The sequence below is a fragment of the Microtus pennsylvanicus genome, chromosome 13, assembly GCF_037038515.1.
Source record: "Microtus pennsylvanicus isolate mMicPen1 chromosome 13, mMicPen1.hap1, whole genome shotgun sequence".
Lineage (NCBI taxonomy): Eukaryota > Metazoa > Chordata > Mammalia > Rodentia > Cricetidae > Microtus > Microtus pennsylvanicus.
In genome coordinates, this window is record NC_134591.1 from 2168552 (window position 1) to 2182029 (window position 13478).

The 13478-nt window shown below is 45.2% G+C and overlaps 1 non-coding gene across 1 annotated transcript; it reads left to right on the forward strand.

Moving 5' to 3' along the window:
• The first annotated feature begins 3167 nt into the window (after window positions 1-3167).
• Window positions 3168-3299, forward strand: LOC142834497 (small nucleolar RNA SNORA70). The gene has a single exon (XR_012907589.1). It is a non-coding gene; the product is annotated as a small nucleolar RNA SNORA70 (small nucleolar RNA).
• The last annotated feature ends 10179 nt before the right edge of the window (window positions 3300-13478 follow it).

Sequence of the window (13478 nt, forward strand, 5' to 3'; positions counted from 1 at the left end):
AGTCTGCCCCAGCATTTCCTCTCCACTAAGCCCTTTCGGTCTGCCCACACGTAGGCAGCCTGGGAAGCCAGCCAGGCTTGTGCGTTTTGGCCTGTGCCATCATCCGGTCTCTGCTGCCTGTATGTGCGGCCCCAGCCAGACATATGCTTGCCCTAACCGGACCAGAATCTTAGACTAATAGAGCCGTTCACCTCTCTGCACAACCACTGCCTTCCATGTGCGCCATCCGTCGCATGTGTGCCTCTCACTGAGACCCAGGAACGTCCTCTGACTCCGGCACCCACAGCCTGCCACACTCTGCAGCGCTGGGAGGGTGGCTCAGAAGCAGCCCAGGCGAAGGCACCCCCGAGACACTGCTCTCTGGCTGTTCTTATCCAGCATTCAATAATTTGATTTGTCCATTTGCTTCTGTGACAAAGAAGTCCACGTTAGCTTTGGCCTTTCATGTCCGTGCCCTCCCTAGAGGAAGACCAGCTCCATGTGCAGGCACGCTCCAGTATATCAGGCTAGTCCGTCATTTCAAATGCAGGCTATCGTGGTAAGCCCATATCCTGATTGTTAGCATATGTGTTGGGTTTTTTTTCCTACTTTGTAGCTGCCGTGTTGATTTGTAAGTATTAGTTTATTTAGTACTCACTTTCCTTATTCTAACTTTGGTGTTCAGGACAGCTTCAGGTGTAAGAGATACTAGGGGTGACACAGAGGAGAGAACCTGGATTCAGAGAGAAAGACATTAGGCAGGACTAAATGAGTAGTCAGTTAGTCACTTGAACCTGACCTTGGGTGTTTGCTTCCCAGCTGATGGTCTGGGTACACCACCTGCCTGATTTCTTCTAGGGGAGAACTGGGGATGAGAGTACTGTTCTCCAACCCCCACCCCCATCCCGCCCTCATCCCGCCTCCCCACCCTAGCCCCCCCTGCCCCCGCCCCCACCCACCCCAACCCCCCTGCTCCTGCCCCACCCGGCCCCACCCCTCTTACTAGTCCCCTGGAGTTCCCTGCCCCTACAGACTTTGCTGTCATCATAATGTTGCCGTGAAAGGGGATTTGAAGTTTGGTTTACAGCAGTTGTACACAGTCTTTTGTTCTAATTATAGCAGGATTAATCTTTCTTTAGTAGATAACTATTAATAATTCATATAATTATCTTTAATAATAAATTTCTATTTAAAAGCATCCACTTCTTATTGATTTTCCCAGGGGCATCCCTTCAGTTCCGGAGTTTGGTTAAAGCTTTAGCAGATTATTAAGACTTCCATGAGTAGAGATTCTGATTATTTTTTAGAGAAATAAGGATCACTTTCCAATGGAAGAAGATGTCAAAGCATTGATAATGTCCAAATAGATAGATAGATGTGCATGGGAGTGACAAGAATAAAAACCTAAAGGGCTCGTCAAATCCTGCCTCAGTCACATGAGTTCAGATTCCCAGGGGCCAGATCTCTTGGTTCTGCCATGGCTTATCTTTGTTGTTTTTGTTTAAATACAAGGAGAGTGTGGTGGACTCTTTCCCTTTGGCCTGTCCTCTCGGTCACGGAGCTTGAGATCTGAAAGTACCGTCCACTGGCTTCCTGGCACTGCAGCTTCTGGTTAGTTTGGCCAACAGAAAGTGCTAGAAAGAAGACTGGAGATTAGGCACATTTAGCTCTGGTTTGGTGTGTGTGCTGCCGGAGCAGGGGTACTAGACTCTGCCACTGTCACTACCCAGGCCTTCCTGTGCAAGCACATGCTAGATCAGCAGTTCTCAACCTGTGGGTCAAGACCCTCTAAGCGTTGAGCAACCCTTTCATAGTGCTCACTTAAGACCATCTGCATGTCAGATAATACTGTATGATTCATAACTGTCGTGAAATCATAGTTATGAAGTAGCAAGAGAAGTTCAGGCTGCGGGTCACTACAACATGAGGAACTATATTAAGAAGTCGCAGTGTTGGGAAGGTTGAGAACCATTGCTTTAGATGAGTGTTCATGCCTTAGATGTCTTCTGAGTGCTGGAAGCTCACAGAACGCTGATGCAGAGAACTAGCTTTGGTTAGGGGAAAAGTTCTGTGGTGGTTCATATTGTCAATTTGGCACGATCTGGAGCCACTTAGGAGACCAACTCTGGCACAGGTTGTGGGGGACTATCTAGATACAATTAATTAAAGTTGGAAGATCCATCTTAACTGTGGGCAGCAGCATTCCCTGACCTGAGGTCCTGGACTAAAACTAAAGGAGAAAATACTCTGAACACCAGTGATTATGGAACTTTCTCGGACCAGTGTGCTCGGACTTTCTCTGTCCCGCCAACCAGCTATCAAATCACAATGTTATTAATTATGAAAACTCAGCCAATAGCTTAGCTTGTTTTTAACTAACTCTTATAACTTAAATTAACCCATTTCTACTCAGCTATGTGTTGCCGCGTGACTTTACTCTCTCCTCCTTCGTGTCTGTTCCCTGCCTTCTTCTTCCCTGCACCTTGTGAGCCTGGAAATCTTGCCTAGCTGCTGGCCATCCAGCTCTTTGTTAAACCAATCACAACAACATATCTTTACATAGTGTGATCGAATCCTCAGTCTCTGCTTGCTGACTGTGGACAGAGTGAGGCCAGGGCTTTAATCTCCCTCTCATACTTGACCATCCACTGAACTGGGAGCCAGGAGCCGCCTTTCCTCTTTACGTTGCTGTTGGCAGGTGTTTTGTTACAGCAAGAAGTTCTCAGACCTTTGAGGAGGATCTGGCTTGGCTATTGCTTTGCTATGTGACCTTTCCACCCTCTGGATTTCAAGAGCTTCATCTGTATAAAGAAGTGTTTGGTTAAAATCAGAAGCCGTTGTATATCTTTTTCCTATGTGTCTTGAAAGGGAATGTGAAAAATATCCACAATGACACACTTTTAAAAATGTATTGTTCTCTGAGTTGAGCCCAGCCTCACCTAGATGTAGAGAGCAAGTTCCAGGACAATCAGGGCTACACAAAGAAACCCTGTCTTGAAAAAAGAAAAAAGAAAGAATAAGAAAATATTGCTATTTTAAATAGTTATAATAGAATTTAGCATGCAAATTTGTTATTATTAACATTTAATATAAAATGTTTACATAATTTCTTCAAATATATCCAGTGCAATTTCAATATCCTAGTGAGTTTTGGATGCAATATTATTTGTTTAAAAAAAAATAGATGTTGGCAACCAATTAAGCTAACCAGGATCCTTTACTCTCAGAGGCCTGCTCTGAGGTGGCGATGAAGCCCTCCTTCTTGGTAGTGTAGCAGCCTGTTCCCTATATGACTGCCCGAAGGGACCAGGGAGACAATGTTCTGGTATGTATTCATGTCTCTGATCTCAGTGCGGACCCTAGTAGAGGGTCCTGACAGGTAGGTAGTGGGGTGCCATTGGGAAACGCCAGGACACAATGGCCATCGTGTCCATTTACCCTAAGCTGCAGAATGACATGTGATCGAGGCCCTGAATAGAACCAAATTCAAATTCCCCACCTACCAGAAGATCTGTATCTCTAAGAAGTGGGCCTTCTCTAATGCAGATGAACGCGAAGCTATGGTAGCTGTGAAATGGCTTATCTATGATATCTGGTGATCCAGTACATTTCCAGCCACGGTCCCCGGAAGCACTGCACCCCAGGGCCTATCAAGTCATGTTCAGTAAATAAATCTCACATCCACTCTGAGAAAATCCTGGCACCTTCTGGACAGTTGAGCATCTCCTTCCCAGCCACGAAACTCACTGAGGTGGATGATGGACTCAAGCTTTGTATTCTGAAGGAGAAGCGCATGGTCACAGAATTAGCTGCTGATGCACTAGGTGAAGAATGGGAGGGTTGTGTTGTCCAAATCAGGGGTGGGAACAACAGGCAAGGTTTTGTCATGAAGTAAAGGACAGAATGTATCTGCTATTGAGTAAGGGGCATTCTAAACTTTAATCCAAGAGAATGAAGGAAGCTGAAGAAAACTTCCTGGATCATTTTGGCATCACAGCTAAATACTGTATTTGTAGATGGAAACTTAAATATTTTATGTTTTCTGGATTCAAAAGGTTTTCATTCATATATATTATCATATATGTATACCATATATATTGAATTCAGTCATTAATATAATTTGGGAACATTATGAATCAAAATTTTGGTAAACAGGAAAAGTCAAATGAAAAGAAGTTCACATCGCAAAAGAAAAAAAAAAAGGCATGGAAAGTGGTTAAGAAATCTCTGTGCTCCAACACATTAAGAACCAGATCTCTCGATGCCACAAACTCAGGTGTGTGCATTCCAGGTGAAGCCTGCACAGTGTGAGTTGGAAAGGGCTGGGGAGATGCACAAGCTCAAGGACCTAAGTGGGGATCCTCACCACCCGTGCACAAAGCCAGGCACAGCGGTTTGCGTGCGACCCAGCACAGGAGAACGTGGTGGTAAGAGGATCCCTGGAGCTGGCTGACCAGTCAGGCTAGCCAATCAGTGAGCTCCGGGTTCAAGGAGAGACTGTCTCAAAAAAATGAAGGAATACAGTCAATGCCAATCCCCGACTTTTATATGCACCTGCATACATGTGCATGCATGCCATAGTTGTGTCTCTGCCCTTCCCCTGAACACATACAATAATTGTAGTGGACAATCAACCGAGAGGGTCTGAGAAAGATAAGATAATAATCCCAGTCTGTTCTCCGTCTTGGGAGCCCCAGGCAGTCTGAGACTCTAGACACAGATTCTCTTCATTCCCTGTGCTAAGGGAGGTCACCCATGCAGGGTGGCTTCTCAGAGTCACATCTGAGCGAGCCAATGCTGCCGTCAGGTATGCAGCTGTGTGACTTGGGCAGCTTCCATCACTAAAGTGTGCTGCCTCATTTCCATGATCTGCAAAATGGAGATGCACACAGTTCCACCTCGGGCTCCCCCCTCCTCTTATGCATGGATGAGTGCACACACACACACACACACACACACACACACACACACGCTAACCAAAAGCCAACATCAAGGGTGCTTTCCCTTAGGCACTTGTGCTTTTTGAGACAGGGACCCTCACTGGACTGGAACTTGCCAAGTAGACAAGGCTGGCTGCCTAGCTAGACTCAGGGATCCAACCGTTTTTTACCCTCTCAGACCTGAGATCACAAACGCATGCCTCCAGCCTAGCATTTGTACCTGGGTGCTGGGGTCTGAACTTGGGTCCTCATGCTTGCAAGGCAGGCACTTTCCTAACCAAATCATCTCCCCCCTCCCTCCTGGGGATTCGTTCAGGGTTCATTGAGATGACAAATATAGCCAGTACATGATAAACGCTTGAAGAAGAGTGTAGAGGATTCTGGAGAGTTCTCCCAACCAATACACTCTGGGAAGGAAGCCAAGATCCCCCTTGCCTCCAGTCACCTCGCCCAGCGCCCCAGTGAAGGCGATGCTGTCACTGAGTCTGTCTTGGCATCCCCGTGACAGAGAGCAGAGTGCTTGCTCGTTGACTCACTTTCGTGTGTTAGTTTTTGTTTGGGGTAAGTTTTTTCATCTACCAGGGCTTTTTTGATTTAAAATGAAATGTTTACAACAGTCAATATTTACCCACAGGTCCTGACCTTTCCTTCTTCAAGAGGGTGACCATTTCTGGTATCTCTCACCAGAAGCAACAGCCATGGATTTGGACATTTGGAGAGTGGTTTTGGCAGGCTTCCTAGGGTTCCCCCTTTTCTCAGAGAGAGGATTATAATACTCCTCTGCAGGCGTGTGAGACCAGAAAATGACTGTCACTGCTTTCCAGGAACAGAAAGAAAACAGACTCATTCATGCCCTCCTGGAAGGGCTGGGGTTGCCTGGGGCCAACTTTGAATCAGGCAATCCAATATTTGAGCTTTCTACAGAAGAAACAGAATGAGACATTGATATGCTAAGAAGTCACTGACCGAGTCAGTGCAGCTACTGCTAGCTCTGACGTTGATTTTACACTAACTTTATTGCTCAGACGCTGGCCCGGTAGCTGGCGCTGGCTGCCGCCAGACACTGGCCCGGTAGCTGGCGCTGGCTGCCGCCAGACACTGGCCCGGTAGTTGGCGCTGGCTGCCACCTTTCTGCCACAAAGGGGATCTCACTGTTTGAATTCTGCATTATTTGTTTTCTGCAGGTGCAAAGGGAGGCCTGTTTTCTTTCTCTAAAGATGCCTCTTGCACCCACATTTTCCCTATGGTGCCCCCTTCTTCACTGCCCTTCAGAACTCAACTGTAATTTATGGGTTCTTGGGTTGCTTTATCTAAATGATTTATTTTTATTCAAAATTTCATTTTGTTCTGCGGCAGGCATGAGAGCTTGGTCTGTAAAGTGCTTGTTGTGCCAGTAGTGAAATTAGTTCAACAGCACCCATGAAAAGTCCTGCATGTGGTGGCCTGTGCATGCAGTCCTTGAGCTGGGGAGACGGTGACGGGTGCTTTCAGGGGCTTGTCAGCCAGCCTAGCTAGTCAGGAAGCCATAGAGACCCTGCTTCAAAGAACAAGGTAGATGGTACTTGAGGAGGAAGGACACGAGCTTATCCTTAAATCTCCATACGTACCTGCAGATGTTCTCTCTCTTTCTCCCTCCCTCCTTCCCTCCCTCCCTCGCTCCCTCTCTTTCTCCTCTGCCTTTTGTAAAGAAGAATGGAAAGTCATAGGCTGTGTGTATTGATGGTCTATTCTTATCTCTTTCTGTATCCATTTTTTGAACCATTTAATCATAATATCCCCCCTGTTGGAGTCAGGTCCTACTCTATGACTCTTATGACTTGCTTTGGCCAATGGAATGCTAGTGATGGAGGAGGGTCATTTGTCTATCTGTTGCTTTCAATGGTAAATTAATAAAGAAAACTGCTTGGCCTGATAGGGTAGAATTTAGATAGGCCGAGTAGACCGAACAGAATGCTGGGAGGAAGGGAAGTGGGGAAGTCGCCATAGCTCTCCTCTCTGAGATGGAAGCAGGTTAGAATCTTTCCGGTAAGCCACCACCTCGTGGTGCTACACAGATTAATAGAAATGGGTTAATCAAGATGTGAGAGTTAGAGTAAGAGGCTAGAGCTAATGGGCCAGGCAGTGTTTAAAAGAATACAGTTTCCATGTAATTATTTCGGGTAAAGCTAGCTGGGTGGCGGGACACAGCCCGCTGTTCCTTCAACATGCTAGCAAGTGTGAATCTACACAGAAGTTTGATGAGTACATGCACAATGTTCTTCTGCCGCTCTACCATTGTCTAGCCTGCTGGAAGGCAAGAGACATGAGGTTCAGAACCAAGTGTCCCAGTATGTTCCAGAAAACAGAGGTCAGCTAAGAGTCACTTAAATATATACATATAGCCAAGTTCAGCAAAGACTAGAACCTTCAACCGACCTGTAGACTGATGAATGAAATGTGTCTTCCCTGAAGTCATGGTGTTTGGGTTATTTGTCACCCTGCACCGTCAGGAAATAAACAGTGGGTGGAAGAGGATGCAGGAGCAGCACCGCTCTCTGGCAACACTGAGCCCACACGGAATACTTCCCAAGGGCTCTGGAAGTGGTGAGACTTGGAAAAAGGAGGAAGTTTTGAAAGTAATATTCGAATACTTTTGCCACAAGGTAAGAGAGCTGCGTTAGTGAGATTCAGCATAGGTAAGGTGTGTTAAGGAGTTGGAGCCCTAGGGTGCAGCATCTGGTCCAAAGCCCAGATCTATGTGTGTGCTGCCTGTCCTCGAGCAGAATAGTTTAAGCTCATGATCCTGTGTCCCTTATTTCTAAAACAGGAAGGCAAAAAAAGCACCTACCACATAAAGCTCTGATAAAGAGCAATGCACTTTTTAAATCTTAAAAAAATAAAATTGACAAATAAAATGTGTATTTTTAGTGTACAACACAGGGTTTTAAAATATGTATTCATTATGAAATGAATGCTAAGCCAAACGAATTAGCATACACATTACCTCGCATACTTTATCTTTCCTGGTGAGAACACTTAGAATCTATTGTCTTAGTAACTTTCAAGCACACAAGGTGTTGTTGCTAACGATGCTCCCTGGGTTGTGCAGCACAGCTCCTGATCTGCCCCCTGCTGGCTGGAAATCCGTGGCCTTTCACACCATCCTCAGCCTCCCATCAGCTTCCTGCCTCTCAGAGTCTACATCATAGGGAGATCATAGGACACTGGTCTTTCTATGCCTGGCCTCTTTCCCTTAGCACAGTGTCCTCCAGGTCATCCACATCATCACAGATGGAAGGGTGAATTTTTTTATTATTATAATAAAATAATAATATATAATAAATAATATAATAATTTATTATTATATTCTGTGATGGATGAACACCGTGTTTTCTGTAGCCATCCACCCCTGAGTAGACACTTAGATCAAATGCACATCTTGACTCTTCAAGGAGTGTTGCAATCACCGTGGAAATGCAGATGACTCCGACATTTGATCTGACTTCCTTAGGCTATATTCCAAGTGGTAGAATTGCTGGCTCACGTGGTCTCTTTCTGATGACTTGGGAAGTCGCCATACTAATTTCACAATGGTTATGTGCTTACATCGCTATGAACAGATTCTGGATGTGCCTTCCTCACCCTTCCCTGTCAGCACTCGCTGTTTCCTGACTTTTGGAAAGAGACCTTCATCAGGTGTGAAGTAATTTCTATCTGCGGTTTTGGTTGGCATTTCCCTGGTGATTGTTGATGTCAAACACCATGCATATTTTCTCTAGAAAAAATGTCTGTCCAGGCCCTTTGCCCACGCATTAATGGGATTCTTTATTTCCTTGATATTGAGAAACATGATTCTTGTTTATTTTGGGCATTACACTCTTATGTATTGACTTACAAGTGTTTTCTTCTATTCTGTAGGTTGTCCCTTCCCCTGTGGCTTGTTTCCTTTGCTGTGGAAATGGTGCTGCTGAAGGTGACCCTCATGTGTGGATGTTGAAGGTGTCCCTCATGTGTGGATGTTGAAGGTGTCCCTTATGTGTGGATGTTGAAGGTGTCCCTCATGTGTGGCTGTTGTTGAAGGTGTCCCTCATGTGTGGATGTTGAAGGTGTCCCTCATGTGTGGATGTTGAAGGTGTCCCTCATGTGTGGATGTTGAAGGTGTCCCTCATGTGTGGATGTTGAAGGTGTCCCTCATGTGTGGATGTTGAAGGTGACCCTCATGTGTGGATGTTGAAGGTGTCCCTCATGTGTGGATGTTGAAGGTGTCCCTCATGTGTGGATGTTGAAGGTGTCCCTTATGTGTGGATATTGAAGGTGTCCCTCATGTGTGGATGTTGAAGGTGTCCCTCATGTGTGGATGTTGAAGGTGTCCCTCATGTGTGGATGTTGAAGGTGTCCCTCATGTGTGGCTGTTGTTGAAGGTGTCCCTCATGTGTGGCTGTTGTTGAAGGTGTCCCTGATGTGTGGCTGTTGAAGGTGTCCCTCATGTGTGGCTGTTGTTGAAGGTGTCCCTCATGTGTGGCTGTTGTTGAAGGTGTCCCTGATGTGTGGCTGTTGAAGGTGTCCCTCATGTGTGGATGTTGAAGGTGTCCCTTATGTGTGGATGTTGAAGGTGTCCCTCATGTGTGGATGTTGAAGGTGTCCCTCATGTGTGGCTGTTGTTGAAGGTGTCCCTCATGTGTGGATGTTGAAGGTGTCCCTCATGTGTGGCTGTTGTTGAAGGTGTCCCTCATGTGTGGCTGTTGTTGAAGGTGTCCCTGATGTGTGGATGTTGAAGGTGTCCCTGATGTGTGGCTGTTGAAGGTGTCCCTCATGTGTGGATGTTGAAGGTGTCCCTCATGTGTGGATATTGAAGGTGTCCCTCATGTGTGGATGTTGAAGGTGTCTTATGTGTGGCTGTTGTTGAAGGTGTCCCTCATGTGTGGCTGTTGTTGAAGGTGTCCCTCATGTGTGGCTGTTGAAAGTGTCCCTAATGTGTGGATGTTGAAGCTATCTTTCATCTGTGTCTGGCTGTCTTACACACGCTTTTTCAGCAATACCCAAAATGTCACTGCCCAGAGCCCTGTTGTGGACTTATGCTCTGTATTTTCTTCTAGTTAATTGACAGTTTTATGCCTACATGTTAGTGTTTAGTTCATTTTTAGTTGATTTTTATGTGTGTCATGAGATAAATGTCTAATTTCATTCTTCTGCATTTGGATACCCAGATTTCCCAACACTATTTATAGAAGAAACTATCCTTTGCCCCCTGTGTTTTCTTGACATTTTAGCAAAAACCAATTGATCTTAACATACTTTGAATTGCCCGTTATAAGGCCTGGCTTAGTATTTTTTAAATAAATAAAGTGTGACCTCATTTATGCTCAAGGCTTGGTAACCTCTTGGGGCATCATGGACTATGCTCATATTTTGGTAGGAAGGGTACACTCACATCATGGGAAGGCTTGTTTGCATTCAAACAGGTATCCATTAACTCTAAAGAACTAAATGCATATTCAGAAATAGTGAGGAGAATATTTTTTCTTTTGAAAATGCACTGCACTGTACGAATGTCCTGCTCCCAGCTACTTCTCTTGTAAGGCTGGGGGCAATACTGGACGTGGAGTTTAGGAAGGATGGGAGGAAGGATGCTGTCTGATTTTCAGAAAACATTTCCATTCCCAGTTATTGAAACTGAGTTTAGGCATATAGAAAATGGGCTTAACTTCTTAATGCGCTCCAGTGAGAATGTCTCTGTGGACGCTTTAGAGTCAGGCTTTTCCTGCACTATCTTTTAAACATATGTGGGTCAATGGCTTTTAGTTTTCCTCTGTAGGGAAGGCAAAGGATGAAGAGGCATGTAAGTGTGTGAGTGTATGTGTATGAACAAGTGTGCGTGTGAGTGTGTGCATGTGTGTTCCCATGAGCATGTGTGTGTTCTCACAAGCATGTATGTAAAGGCGTCTATCTTCTCCTGTCTCAGAGTTGATATGGTTTGGGTAAGAGCTTATCCTCATCCTCCCACTGACTCCTCTGACTTCCTCTGACTACTCTTTCATCCTCCCTCCCTCCTCCCCCCCCCCCCCCCCCCGCAGTGTTGCCGGGTCATTAGTTAGAGCCTTGAACATTAGAAGATTTCAATTACATAAAACTGAAAGAAAAAAAACCCGCTTCTACCTACCTAAGTCAGAGTGGTAACGTTTTGAGTGGCCAGAGCCTTATAAGGAAGTAACACCAAACCTTCAACAAGATTCTATGTTGCAGAGAAGCTCACAGTCAGTGAACAGCCTGGGAAGACCACACACTTGGATAAGAACGAAAGACTGGTGGAAACTGTCTGCTGGGAGGGTTTTTATAGGGGAGAAGGGGCCGACCCAAGTGATCCTGGCAGCTGAGTTTCCCTTCCACTGTGGGTCATGGCCATCACAGTTGACAAACTGTTTTCTAATGGAATCTTCTCTTCCATTCTTTATGGATGTGTTACAAACAACTTCTAATTGTAGAGGTTGTTCATTTGTTTGCTTGTTTTTTGGGGTTTTGATTTCTTGGTTTTTCAGGACAGGGTTTCTTTGTTTAACTGCCCCGGCTGTCCTGGAACTCACATTGTAGACCAGACCGGCTTCAAACTCACAAAGACTCTGCCTCCTAAGTGATGGGTTTAAAGGCGTGTACAACTACCACCCATCCCCAACTGTAGAGGTTTTAACCATTTCATTAAGTTTCTGTGTTATAAGGCTGGAACTTGGACATGGCATGGGAGAAATTGCTTTGCTCCATGGTGTCTGGGGTAGTAGGAGAGATTTAAATGCTTAGAAAGGAGTCTGCATTTGGGTACTGGAATGATCCAGCGGCTCACTGCTTGTATGTCTGGTGCCTGAGCCAGGGCAACCTGCAGATTTGGGACCATGAATTCTTTACCAATAACCCATGAGATGAGCGCTCATCTCTTCTCTCATAGCATCTTCTCTAAAGGCTGCAATTACAGGTGTGCTGCCTAGTTTTATGTCAACACGACACAAGCTAGAGTCATTGAAGAAAAGGGAGTCTCAACAGAGAAAATGCCTCCATAAAATATGGCCGTAGGGCATTTTCTTGACTAGTGACCCATGGAGAGAGATTCAGCCTTGTGAGTGGAGCCACCCCTTGGGTTGGTGGTTCTTGTTTTTATAAGAAAGCAGGCTGAGCAAACCATGAGGAGCAAGTCAGTAAGCAGCACTCTGTGATAGCCTCCAGGTTCCTGCCCTGACTTCCTTTGATGATGAACTGTGTTATGGACATGTAAGCAAAATGAATCCTGTACTCTCAGGTTTCTTTGGTGATGGGGTTTCATCACAGCAACAGCACCCTGGCTAAGACAACAGGTTTCACCAAAGGCTCATCCAGGGAAAAGTCCGCAGCTAAGTGCACTTATACGAATGTTGCAGGTCTCAGGTACTTGTGGGTTGTTTAATTGACGTTAAGGACTGGGCGTGGCTACTGCCAAAGACTATCTTCAGTGCCACAAATAGAAGCTTTTGAGCAGTTGGGTTTCATTCTCGATGCATCATAACTATAGTAAAAACTATACTATCCTTCATGCCTGGGGCTAGGAAGTCATTTCACTTGGCTTTCTGCTTATCCAAATTTGAGGACAAGAGAATTTGACTTCATTTCTTGAGGAAGAGAGGTATTGTCTTTGGTAGTGTTATGATTGCTGTGATGAAACACCATAACCAAAGCAATGTGGGGAAGAGAGGGTTTATTTGGTCTTTATTCTGCATAATAGTTCATCATCAAAGGAAGACACAGCAGGAACCTGGAGACAGGAGCTGATGCAAAAGCCGTAGAAGGGTGCTGCTTACTGACTTGCTCCCCATGCTTGCTCAGCCTTCCTTCTTATAGACCCAAGGACCACCAACCAATGGATAGCCCTCCACCCCCACAGTGGGCTGCCCCCCGATTAATCACTGTCTTAGTTAGGGTTTTATTTCTGTGAAGAGACACCAGGATCATGACAACTCTTATAAAGGAAAAAATTTAATTGGGGGTAACTTATAGTTCTGAGGTTTAGTCCTTTATCATCGTGTGCAGGCAGACATGGTGCTGGAGAGGTAGCCGAGAGTTCTACATCTGAATTAGAGGCAGCAGGAAGAAAGTGTGACACATCCCGGTGACACACTTCCTCCAACAGGGCACACCTCCTAATAGTGCCACTTCCTATGGGTCTGTGGCGGCCATTTTTATTCAAACTACCACAATCACTTATTAAGAAAATTCCCTATAGCTGGATCTTATGAAGGCACATTTTTTTTCTATTGAGGGGCCCTCTTTTCAGATGACTCTAGTTTGTGTTGACATAAAACTAGCCATGACAACTGACCCCTTGTCAACTTGACACGCAAACATTATCACTGTTAAGTCATAACCTTTCCTTTCTTGTTCATCCCCAAGACCACACATTACCATCAAAATCACAATAAAACATTTACAAGCTTTAAAAGTCTCAGTTGTTACAAATTCAAACACTTTAAAATTCAGTCTCTGAAAATCCAGTCTGTCTTAGAACCTAAAGTTTCCTTTAAAATTCATTCTTTCAACTGTGGACACTTGGAAAACCAGACA